This window comes from Biomphalaria glabrata, chromosome 4 (genome assembly GCF_947242115.1).
Source record: "Biomphalaria glabrata chromosome 4, xgBioGlab47.1, whole genome shotgun sequence".
Classification (NCBI taxonomy): Eukaryota; Metazoa; Mollusca; class Gastropoda; family Planorbidae; genus Biomphalaria; species Biomphalaria glabrata.
The window spans coordinates 32,109,972-32,121,901 of NC_074714.1; positions in this window are offsets into that span (position 1 = coordinate 32,109,972).

Below are 11,930 nucleotides of genomic sequence, written 5' to 3' on the forward strand. Positions count from 1 at the left end.
GTTACGTTGGCCATCACTGATCTAGTTGATTGTCAAATTGAAGTAATTAAGCGCTGTAGCCTATAGCCAACTTATTTCAACTAAATATATATATGACGGCTGCCTTGGCGGTAAATACACTGGAGGCATTTCTGCTAAAAGAAATGTAAAATACCACTGACTGACTCATTCATCACGAGATCTCTTAAACCAGTGATGCTCAACCTTATTTGGCGGCGGATCATTTTAATTTTCGACACTCATGTCGCGGGCCACATTAACAAAAAGTTATAAAAAAGACAATGAACCAATTTTATTAGAAACTCATAATTACATTACATTACATTAATTCACGAGTTTCAAAAAAACTGTTTATGTTCTTTCTTTCTTTATAAAACAAATATGTTGGCTTATTATCAGTACCCATCCCTTTACCCTAACTTAGCCTTACTTAGGTAAAGATTTTTTTTTAAAACTTATTTTACACAAAGCAGGACGTTTTGTCGCCGCGTTTTGGCGCATGGGACGTTTTGGCGCGAAATGTTTTAGTCAAATAGTTTACGTTCATTGTATTATTTCTTTCAAAATAATCCTACATCTCTTTGTTTTGTATGTGTGTTTGTGTCGGACGTAGTTTTCATGTACACAACAAGAGATACATTTGTCCGTTAGTTTGGTCATTAAGTTTGTTATTTATATATTGTTCAATCACTAATATTACACAAGACCAGGCTGCCATCCATACTTCACAGTATGCGTGCATGAAATAGTCAAAGATATTAAGAGTAGAGTACAGTAGAATGTATACTTTGTTTATCTTGGTATAATATAGTGGAAAAATCTGTTTATGATACATTTTTAAACACATTTTTAAGCGAAAAACATGAGTAGTTTTTGTACATTATATATAAGTTATTTAAGTAATTTTTTTTTTATATCTGCTAACAAAACATATATTATGTGAACTATTAGAAGTCCATTAATCAATGTGACTTATGATTTACTGCATGTAAATGTGTGTTTTTGTTTCACATCATTTTCTTTAATAAACCTTGGGCCGCTCTCGGAATCAAAGATTAAGATTATAAATTCGCACCTTGTGATGTCAAGAGGAGTGCTAGAAACACATTATCGTCTTACCCACAAGAGAGAGGGAAGGGGTGGAGGAAAGAGTATATAGGCCTACAAGGAGAGAAATGCGCCCAGAGGAGAGGGAGCGGGATAGGTGTCACAGGTAATGACCAGTCCGAAAGAGATGATCGCCAGACGCATGACGCCAACGACCAGTGCTCGGTGCTGGTTTTGTCTTCATTTGTTTGACTTAACCTGCGCCAAGGGGAGGTCACCCAAATCTCCCCTCACCCAATGTCTCAGACTATATCTTTGAAGAGTATCTGAGCTTGTTCGGATAGAAAACTAATGTCAATTCATTTTGTTTAAAATGTCTTTTGGAAAGAAATCGAAGAATGCCCTCCAGTGCGCTTAGCAGAACTCACCTATAATTAAAAGGAAGGAAATAGCATGTCATTACCTTTCAGGAATCTGACTTATTATATATTCATGAAATAAGCAAAATCTTTATAAAAAAATTTAAAACATTCGCTGGACGGTGTAAGAATTTATAATATACATACATTATTATAGTAGAGTGAAATAAATATTGTTATAAAAGCTACGTGCGTATTAAATTATCATCAAATTAGGCCTATATTTCGCGCCAAAACGTCCCCGGCGCCAAAACGGCTCGCGCCAAAACGGCTCGCGCCAAGAGGGCTTCGCCAAAACGTCACGTACCTTTTTTTTTTGTGGAGAGGGATTTTCTACACTTTGAACCGACGTTTCGGCGGGCCGGATTGAATCACCTCGCGAGCCGGATGTGGCAGTATTTTGGGCTTCACTGTCTTAAACTATCTTACGTATCCACATCAAATTTCGTGATGTCGCGTTTGCATAGAATGTCCTGTGGAAGTCGACCTACTGGCATTCTACGAACGTGGCCAAGCCAGCCAAGGCGTCTGCTGCTGATAACAGAGCGGATGTCCTGCCGCTGCACCCTGCTCTTCGTAGCACTTCCTCATTGGTTATCTTATCTTGCCACCTTATTTTAAAGGTGCGCCTTAGGCATCGGAGGTGGAAGACATTCAGTTTTTTTCCTGCCATGAGTAGGTTGACCATGTTTCACTTCCGTGTAGCAAGGTGCTCAACACACAGGTCCGGTAGACTAGGGCTTTAGTACTGTTAGTCAGCAATATGTTGTCCCAGACTCTTTTCTGCAACCGTGACATGGTGGCCATTGACAATTTGGCTATCCTGTTGTTAATGTCTTTATCCATTAGAGTGTTGTTGGATATTGTCACGGATGAATGTGTGTATGTATGTATAATCTATTTTTACAATCTGCGCGAATGACCAGAAGTGTGTTGGTTGTTAGAGAGAGACCAGCTTGTGTGTGATATGCAGTAAAGCTGATTAAAGTTTATGTGTTCGATCTAGTGGTTTAATTGTTTTATTTCGTTAACTAGAACTGAACCAGGGACACCTAGATGTATCGAGACCTAAGGTAGAATCTATCGAGTTATAAGTAGATAGAGTTATATAATAGGAAAGGTGTGACAGATATATGCCTAATGGAACCAAGGTAACAAAAGTGATCAACAATTTCTAGTGGTTGGCCATTAATGCTTACTTGAGGTGTAGTCAGGGCCGCCGCTACCTATTGTGGCCGACTTTAGGGGGTGACCAAATCATTATTCCAAGGTTACTTTTATAAAAAAATAAGTTAAATAAAAAATGTTCTTAAATATTTTATATAAATTCTAATTATTCCATTATCCTTTGAAAATATAAACGATATTCGTACATAAGAAATTATTTTGGAAACTAGAACCAAAAAATAGAGCAGTGTACGAGGGAATCCCACGGGTTTTTCTATAGGCACCTACTCATTTCTGGCCTTGAATTTTAGCGGTTGTTAAAATATTTGTTTGAGTCGAATAGCGCGCACTATAAGTAGATCTATTACGGTAATTAAAAAGTCAAAAAAGGGGTGTTATGGAGTGTGTGTGTTTCCTAGGCGGCGGTAAGAAGAGGTTAAGCGATTGATATCAGTTTATTTTATTACTATTAGATCTATATCTCGTCTCAAGTTAAATCTTGAATAATAACAGTTCTATTGAGTTCTTGTTCACAAAGAAGTTTGTTCAAGTTTTCTAAAGTTTAGTTATTAACAAATATAAAACGCCTACAAACGCTACAACGGTTCAGTTGTACTAGCTGTCTTGAGCTGCAAGCCAACAACCAACCAACAACGGGAAAAGGGGGGGGGGGCGAAAAAAAATGTTCAGACCCCTCGCCGATTTGAGTGGAAACCTGCCGTATCTTCAATTCTACCTTCAGGAGGAACTTTTTACAAGGCTTACAAATTGAGTAAACAAGCCGTTAATTTGGTTTCTATCATTTCTATACACAGTGTTCAATTCAAGAAGGCTAAATGAAAAATAAAACCTAAAAGTTGTGACTAAGTTTCTTTTTTTTACTACATTCTAAAAAAAAAAAAAAACCTCACTGACCTCACTATTGGAGCCTACATTGCTCCCTGGGCTACAGCTTCTAAAAGGGGCTCCAACGAAAATATTGTTATCTAGGGAGTCGCCACCCGGAAATGTGAGAAACACTGGCTTACTATGTTTTATTTCAAACCATTGTTTAAGTGACTTGTACTTCGGATTATTTACTTTGTATTAAACTCATGAAAAATACTCAGGGCTGAGTTGCTTCATTTGTTGGATAAATTTGTAGGCAACTCTGAATCCGTTTATGTCAGATGATTGTGAATACAATGCACATCTCTCCAAAATACAATCGTGATAATTATTATGAAAGTTTACGAACGTTGAAAAAGTTTTGATGGCTTTTGTATTTCAAGCTTTTATTTATTATTATACTTTAAATTACAATAACAAACACGTGATCATACCACGTCCAGACCATGTAACACTATTGAGCAGTCAAAGTTCTCAAGAAATTGTATATAGATCATGATTATTTCCGTTGTTCATCGTAATATACCCGCCGCAGCTCATCAATTATAATCGTCGCAAATACAGGCGCATAAGCGAGTAGACATATAACGAGATCAGTTTGTAATGTTTATTACAAAGAACTATTAATTCAGATTTCTGTAGGCACGTACTTTCAAAATTGTTCATAGTGCATGGCTCATGGTTGTACTAGAGGGATACAACAGCGGTGCAAATATGCAAGGAAAAAAATTGAATGGTCTACAAAAAATGGATTTAAATCAAAGGCCACTTTTGGAACAGCGTCCAGCTCAGTCTTAATGGAATTGTTTATTAGAAAGAAAAATGGGAGAAAGGGGGGGGGCATTTTTAATTTCGCACGCAGGCGGCCACAACCTTCGCGGCGGCCCTGGGTGCAGTGTTTGTGTTTTGGACAAGTATCTTAGTCTTGCTTTGACAGATGTTTAAGCCGAACTTCTGGCAGATAGTTTGTCAACCAGGGACTGTAGCTGAATATCAGAATCAGCCACAATAGCTGCATCATCAGCATACATGAGGGATATCTGCAACAGAATCCAAGACAGTCTCTACTCAGGAAATAGCAAAGCTCTGTTTGATGGCATTAAAGCGGCCCTGGGTCCAACAGTGTCTAAGCCTGCCCCCCTTTTATCCAAATCTGGAGAAAAAATTACAGATCAAACCAAGCAGCTAGAACGATGGACAGAACACTACCTCGATGTCAATGCCACACAAAATATAGTAGATGATGTCGCCCTGGCTTCTCTACCAGATCTTCCAGTATTGGAATGCTTAGATGAGCTTCCGAGCCTTAGTGACCTCAAAAAAAGCAATTAACTGCATGAAAAATAGAAAATCTCCAGGGAGTGGAAGTAGTGAAAGTCAACGAATCACTCCTGCTCCCTGAACTCTATATTCTCCTCTGCCCCTGTTGGGAAACAGGTCATGCCCCACAGGACATGTGTGACGCAACTATAGTCACAATATACACAAACAAAGGGGATCGGATTGACTGCAACAATTACATGGGTATCTCTCTCCTCAGTATAGTGGGCAAAATCTTTGCTAGAGTGGCACTATCCAGGCTGCAAGTGATAGCTTCTAAAGTCTACCCAGAGTCTCAATGTGGATTCAGGAGCGGTAGATCCACTAAAGACATGATATCTTCTCTACGACTACTACAGGATAAATTCAGAGAGAGAGAGACAGACCCCTTTACATCGTTTTGGTTGATCTGACTAAATCCTTTGACATGGTCAGCAGAAGTGGCCTTTTCAAACTCCTAAGGAAAATAGGTTACCCTCCAAAGCTACTGAAGTTCATTGAGTGCTTTCATGAGGAAACTAAATGTAATGTCAAATTCAATGGAGCCCAATCAGCACCTTTGAGGTTTGCAGTGGTGTCAAGCAGGAATGTGTGCTCGCACCTACTCTGTTTGGCATATTCTTCTCCTGTCTCCGCATTATGCGTACAATGACATAAACGAAGGTGTGTTTCTCCATACAAGATCCTCTAGAAAACTATTAAATGCGAGCAAAGACAAAGGTTAGGAAGTTACTCATCAGGGAACTTTGGATTATTTATTTTATATTGTTATAACTCTGCCGTGCGCACCGCCATCTAGGCTAGTGCTAGAAGGTGCGCACTGTTATAGAATAGACTGGAAAGGATGTGAACATTAGAAGAGGAGAACGATTTCCGCCCAAGTAGAGAGCCAATATGGAGAGATTGTGCCTAAGATAGATGTTGTTTTGTGTACCTGTGATGTCGTGTAAATAAACGTCTATGTCTCGTTGAGTTGGCTCACTTAAGTTATTACAATTGGTGTCTGGTGTCAGAAGTGGAATTTATAGACAACTCAACGAGAGAAGGTAGGATTCGATATCCATGGCATCGTTGAAGCTATTACATCAGCTCTTAATTAAAGAGCTAAGACAAGAGCTTCGGGACCGAGGTTTAAAACCCGTCGGTAGCAGGGAAACGCTCATGGCTTGTCTGCGGCAAGCTCAGATCGATAAAGAAGAAGATCCGGAGACCTATCACTTTGAAATTGAACCTGGGATTGTTGATGTCATTGGCAAGATCCAGGACTGTGGGGATGCATTTAAGGAACAAATGAACACGATTAGGATCATGATGGGGAACATGAGTAGGAACATAATGTTGAACAAGGTAGATGAAACTTTATTGCAAGTAGAAGGCCAAATAGACCAAAGTGATAAAATTGTGTCGCAATTGAAAGAAGGAATAAACTCGTTAGTGAAAGGGCAGTTACCTGGTCAGGACTGTGGCTGCACAAATAGTGGTGATGGAGGCGCTGGGGATTGGAGCGCCGTCTGTGACTGTGTTGTGGGCAAATCTGGCGGGGATGACTTTCGGGGCGAGAAACGTGACAACGATTGCTGCGACGATCTCAATTGGATAAACAGAATTGAAAGAAAAGAAAAAAATGATGAAACTAGAGAAGTCTGTTATGTGCCTGAAACTTTTGTTCCTGGTATACCTGCAACGAGCCGGACAGATCAAGACAACGTTGGGTCTGCGTTCAAGCTTGCTGCTGTGGACCTTAAAGACCTCTGTTTATCTGTCAGTACCTTTGATGAGAACTCAAACCATGAAAGCCTCAAGACCGTTTCTGGTTCCTTGCCCTGGATGTCGTCGGGTGAAATAGCGAATACGGGCCCCAACAATGGCCGAGACAGAAACAACAAACAATAAGAGAAAACTCGATGCTTGACAACTGCATTCAGGCGATTGACAAGAACTGTATATGCGGCGCCCTGCGGGGACAGTGCTCATGCCAAGAAAACCAGCTACAAGATCTGAACTTGACAGAAATGTGTACTTCTGCCCACATCAGTGAGAGTGACTTGAACGGTGGTGAATTATCTCCAGCAAAACCTGATGTAGTGGTGAATGAACATTACAAGGATGCTTCATGGGCATACCTTACAGATGAGGCTGAGAAAGACTATTTGCTTGAAACCATGGCTACCAGTGGGCCTACAACTGTGTCACGAGACGTCCATGAAAAAGGTCCGCTGACTCAGCGTCTTGGAACAACAACCCTGAAATCTACAGTGATCGCTACAACCTCCATTTTTGTTACGTGGCTGGCAACCTTGACCTCCTCTAACTCTCCCTTTGTCAGCTGGCTGGCATCAGCGACTATCTTCATGAGGTCGAAGCAGCGACCACGACATCATCTCAAGCGTAGACTGGCCAACTGGAAGAAGAGAAAGCGACGGCCGCGGAAAACTGTGCAGATGGCTTCGTGGGCAACAGGCACCCTACCGTCTGTGGTTCCTACCGATCGACCTCCACCTGAACTGTCAAACCTCCACTGCACTGTTTCTTTTCGGTACGAAAAGCTTTAAGAAGGGGGCAATGTTATAACTCTGCCGTGGGCACCGCCATCCAGGCTAGTGCTAGAAGGTGCGCACTGTTATAGAATAGACTGGAAAGGATGTGAACATTAGAAGAGGAGAACGATTTCCGCCCAAGTCGAGAGCCAATATAGAGAGATTGTGCCTTAGATAGATGTTGTTTTGTGTACCTGTGATGTCGTGTAAATAAACTTCTATGTCTCGTTGAGTTACCTCACTTAAGTTATTACAATATCAATTCAAGAAAAATACTCAGCGCTGAGTTGCTTCATTTTGTCCTGGTGGTGTGTTGATTTTGAAAAGAAGCCTTAGCAATCATTTATAGAATGAATAATTATCGGCAATGTCTCGCTTTTAAAGGATCCACAAAAAGTTTATTTGACACACACACAAAGGGTCTACAAAAATACATTTAAATCATTGGGCGCTTTTGGTACAAACTCAGCCGTAATACTTTTTTTTTCTAGAAAAAAAATGGGGGGAGCGGAATTTTTAATTTCGCACGCTGGTGGCCACAACCCTCCTATATCTCACTGGAGCAAAGAGTGGACATGGAGCACCGATAAAAGACAAGCAAGGCAAAACTTTGCTAACGAAAGAAGAACAGGATGCAAGATGGGTAGAGCACTTTAAAGAGACCCTTAACCAACCGTCTCCAGATCTGACTTACACATTCAAGGACCCCTCTCCGGACAATGATCTCAAGGTCAAGACAGACCCAATAACTGCAGAGGAGGTTACCATGGTCATTGCGGTGCTAAAGAACAACAAAGCACCAGGGCTAGACATGGTGTCAGCAGAAATGCTAAAACATGGGGGGGGGGGCAGTGCATTGTTAACTGAATGACTGATCTCTTAAATCTCTGTTGGCGAACTTCTAAAGTCCCTAAGGACTGGCAAAAAGGAGTCATTGTAAAGCTTTCAAAAAGGGCAACTTGGCAGACTGCAACAACTGGAGGGGGATTACTCTCCTCTCTGTCCCAGGCAAAGTTTTCAGCACTGTTTTGTTGAGACGGCTTCAACAGTCTGTAGATGAAAGGCTCAGAGAAGAACAGGCAGGCTTTCGAAGAGGCAGATCATGTACAGAGCAGATCATAGAACAAAGTCTCGAGTACCATCAAAAATAAAACGATCAGTTTCGTAGACTTTAAGAAAGCGTTTGATAGTGTCCACCGAGAATCACTATGGAAAATAGCAAGAGAATACGGCATCCCAGAAAAATTCGTCCAGATCCTACGACACCTATACAGTCAATCTAGTTGCTGCATTAAAATAGAAGAAGGAACAACCGAATTTTTTTAGCATCGAGACATCTTTGATACAGGGGTGCAACCTATCTCCCCCTTCCTATTCCCCCTAGCCATCGACTACATCATAAGGAGAGCAATGAACCAGACTGCCTTTGGTATTCCATGGCGTGAGCAAAACCAAATGACGGACTTGGACTTTGCCGATGACGTTGCACTCACTACTCGGGGCTACAAATAAAAGCATACAAGAAATGACGGAGAGCCAAGATAAAGAAGCACCCAAAATTGGCCTCCGCATAAACTTAAATAGGACTAAAATTTTGCGAGTGGGATATAAGGCAAAAGGTGCCCTCATCAGACTTGGCGAGTCAAAGCTTGAGCAGTTGGACAAGTTCACGTACCTTGGCAGCACCATAACAAATGATGGGGATGCCTACCATGACGTAGCGTGCCGAATAGGAAATGCAGGGAGCATTTTCCAAAGGCTGCAGCCTATTTGGACAAGCTAATCCATTGGTCTCGAGACAAAAATAAACCTTCTCAACACAATCGTCATCACAACAGCAACATATGCATGTGAGACATGGAAGTCGTCTGTCAAAATTGAGAAAAGACTAAGTGTGGCTCAACAAAAATGGCTGAGACAGATTTTGGGAGTCAGTTACACAGATCGGGTCTCAAACAAGGAAATCCTATGCCGAACAGGGAGTCGAACACTTTGTGAGGTTGTGACAGAGCGTCGCATGAGGTTTGCGGGATATGTTCTCCGACAAAATGAACTACGTATACCAAGAGTTGCATGACATGGAGGCACTGGCGGATCGAGGGGGGGGGCGGTAGGGGCGATCGCCCCCCCCCCCACTCGGCCGACCCCCCCCCCCCCCCCGAAGGGGGGGACGGACGAATTTTAGTATAGAATTCACAAAATTTGTATACGAGTTTATTACTTAAGTTAATAATGTATACTAATTATTTATATTTCAACCTAATTTTAGATTATTTCGCCACCCCCTTCTAGTATTTTGGCCGATTTGGTAGGGTCGGGAGGGGGCGATGACATCAATCCCCCCCCCCAACATAAACTTTCGAGTGGGGGGGCGGTCCTATTTATTTGTAGAAATCACAACTTGCTAACAGAATCAATTACATATCTATATGATGTACACTTGTTATTGGTATTTTAACTGGTCTTTATATTATGTCGTTCACCTGTTGGCCGATTGGAAGGGGAGGAGCGAATACCTCTACTGCCCTTCCCATCTAAGCCCTTTGAGTGGGGGGGGGGCGGTCCTACTTTTATGGAGAAATCATAGTATGTGAACAAATTTAGTCGAATATCTATATAATATAAACAGGTGGAAGTGCGATACATGCAATCACCTTCCCCCCATCGGACAAACCAATACTTTTTCTTTTTGTATTTTAGTAAGAAATTACAAAATTTAAAAAATCTGTCACTAATATAATTTATATATGCTATAAAGTAAATTCTTATATCGAGTCGCCCAACCCCTATTCTTTAATGAAAAATGCAATCATTTGCAGAAATTATAACATCGAGCGAGGATTAATCGTTTTCATTTTACCGCCCTTCCCCTTTCAAGACAGAGTTTGTGTAATTTCACATAAATTTATCATAACTATTTTAAGAAAGACTTTGCTTTGGAAAAGTTATAATTCAAACAAAATTTTTCAATATAACAGTCACGGTTGAGATGAGTTCAATAGCCAAATGATCCTTTCCTAGTCGTTTTTTTTCCAACCTTTACTCTATCTCATATTTTTCTAGTTAAATATATTTAGGACTATAACTCACAATTTATGCTAGAGTTTTATTGAATATTATTTATCGAATAATTTTTTTTTCGGCGGCGATCCTCAAAGCCTTAATCTAAATATGTGGGGTATCATATCTTTTCAAAGAACAAAACGGTTTTATTTGCAATGTATTAAGGGAATATAAATTCATATTAGAATATTTTTCAACATTTTTCTAAAGGTCCTTTATAATAGAATGAATAATGAGCTGTAGGTCAGGAGAATGCGTTACTACAGTGAAGAATGCCAGAAAACGCTTTTAGCGTCGAGGCTTCGCCCCGAACCTCTCTGATGAATAATAAGCTGTAGATGTCAGGAGAATGCGTTTCTGCAGTGAAGAATGCAAGAAAGCGCCTTTGGAGTCGGGCTTCGCCCCGAACCCCACTAGTACAAATGAGCTGTAGATGTCAGGAGAATGCGTTTCAGCCGTGAAAATGCAAGAAAACGATTTTGGCGTCGGGGCTTAGCCCCGAACCCCATTGATAAATAATAAGCTGTAGATGTTAGGAGAATGCGTTTCAGCCTTGAAAAATGCAACAAAACGCTTTTGGCGTCGGGGTTTCGCCCCGAACCCCACTGAGAAATAATGAGCTGTAGATGTTAGTAGAATGCGTTTCAGCCGTGAAAAATGCAAGAAAACGCTTTTGGCGTCGGGGCTTCGCCCCGAACCCCATTGATAAATAATGAGCTGTAGATGTCAGGAGAATGCGTTTCAGTCGTGAAAATGCAACAAAACGCTTTTGGCGTTGGGGCTTCGCCCCAAACCCCACTGAAAAATAATGAGCTGTAGATGTTACGAGAATGGGTTTCAGCCGTGAAAAATGCAAGAAAACGCTTTTGGCGTCGGGGCTTCGCCCCGAACCCCACTGAAGAAGCTTACAGCGCTCTCCCAGACCCCCAAGCTTGCAAGAAAAAGGCCTCAACATGACTGTTTTTTTTTTCGCCGAAGATTAAGAAACAGTCTTATTTCATTCTCATATATCGAATATATATAAATATATGCTGTACGCACGTTTATGCATAGGGTTTACTGGGCCTTAGGGTTAGGGTTTGGAAAAAAATCGCCCCCCCCCCACTCCAAAGTTCTGGATCCGCCAGTGCATGGAGGCCAATACGAGGAAAGCGCAAACAGGGACGTCCTCGTATAACTTGGCGCCATACCTTCATGGAGGACCTCAGAACAGTGTACACCAAGAGGGAGGAGGCTTCAGACATTGCCAGAGACAGCTTGCCGCCCAATACGCCGAACGGCGTGGGAGGTATGTAAGTATGTAGAACTCTAGGATCTGTAATTCAAAATGCCCTCCTATAATTTGATTGGTTATCTACAATATTACCTTATAATGACGTTTACGAAGTAAAAATGAATTAGAATTTGTTAATAATATTATAATTTTATGTAATTCATTTTAAACTAAAGCTTCATTATTATCATACTAAAAGGTATCAATAAAATTGAG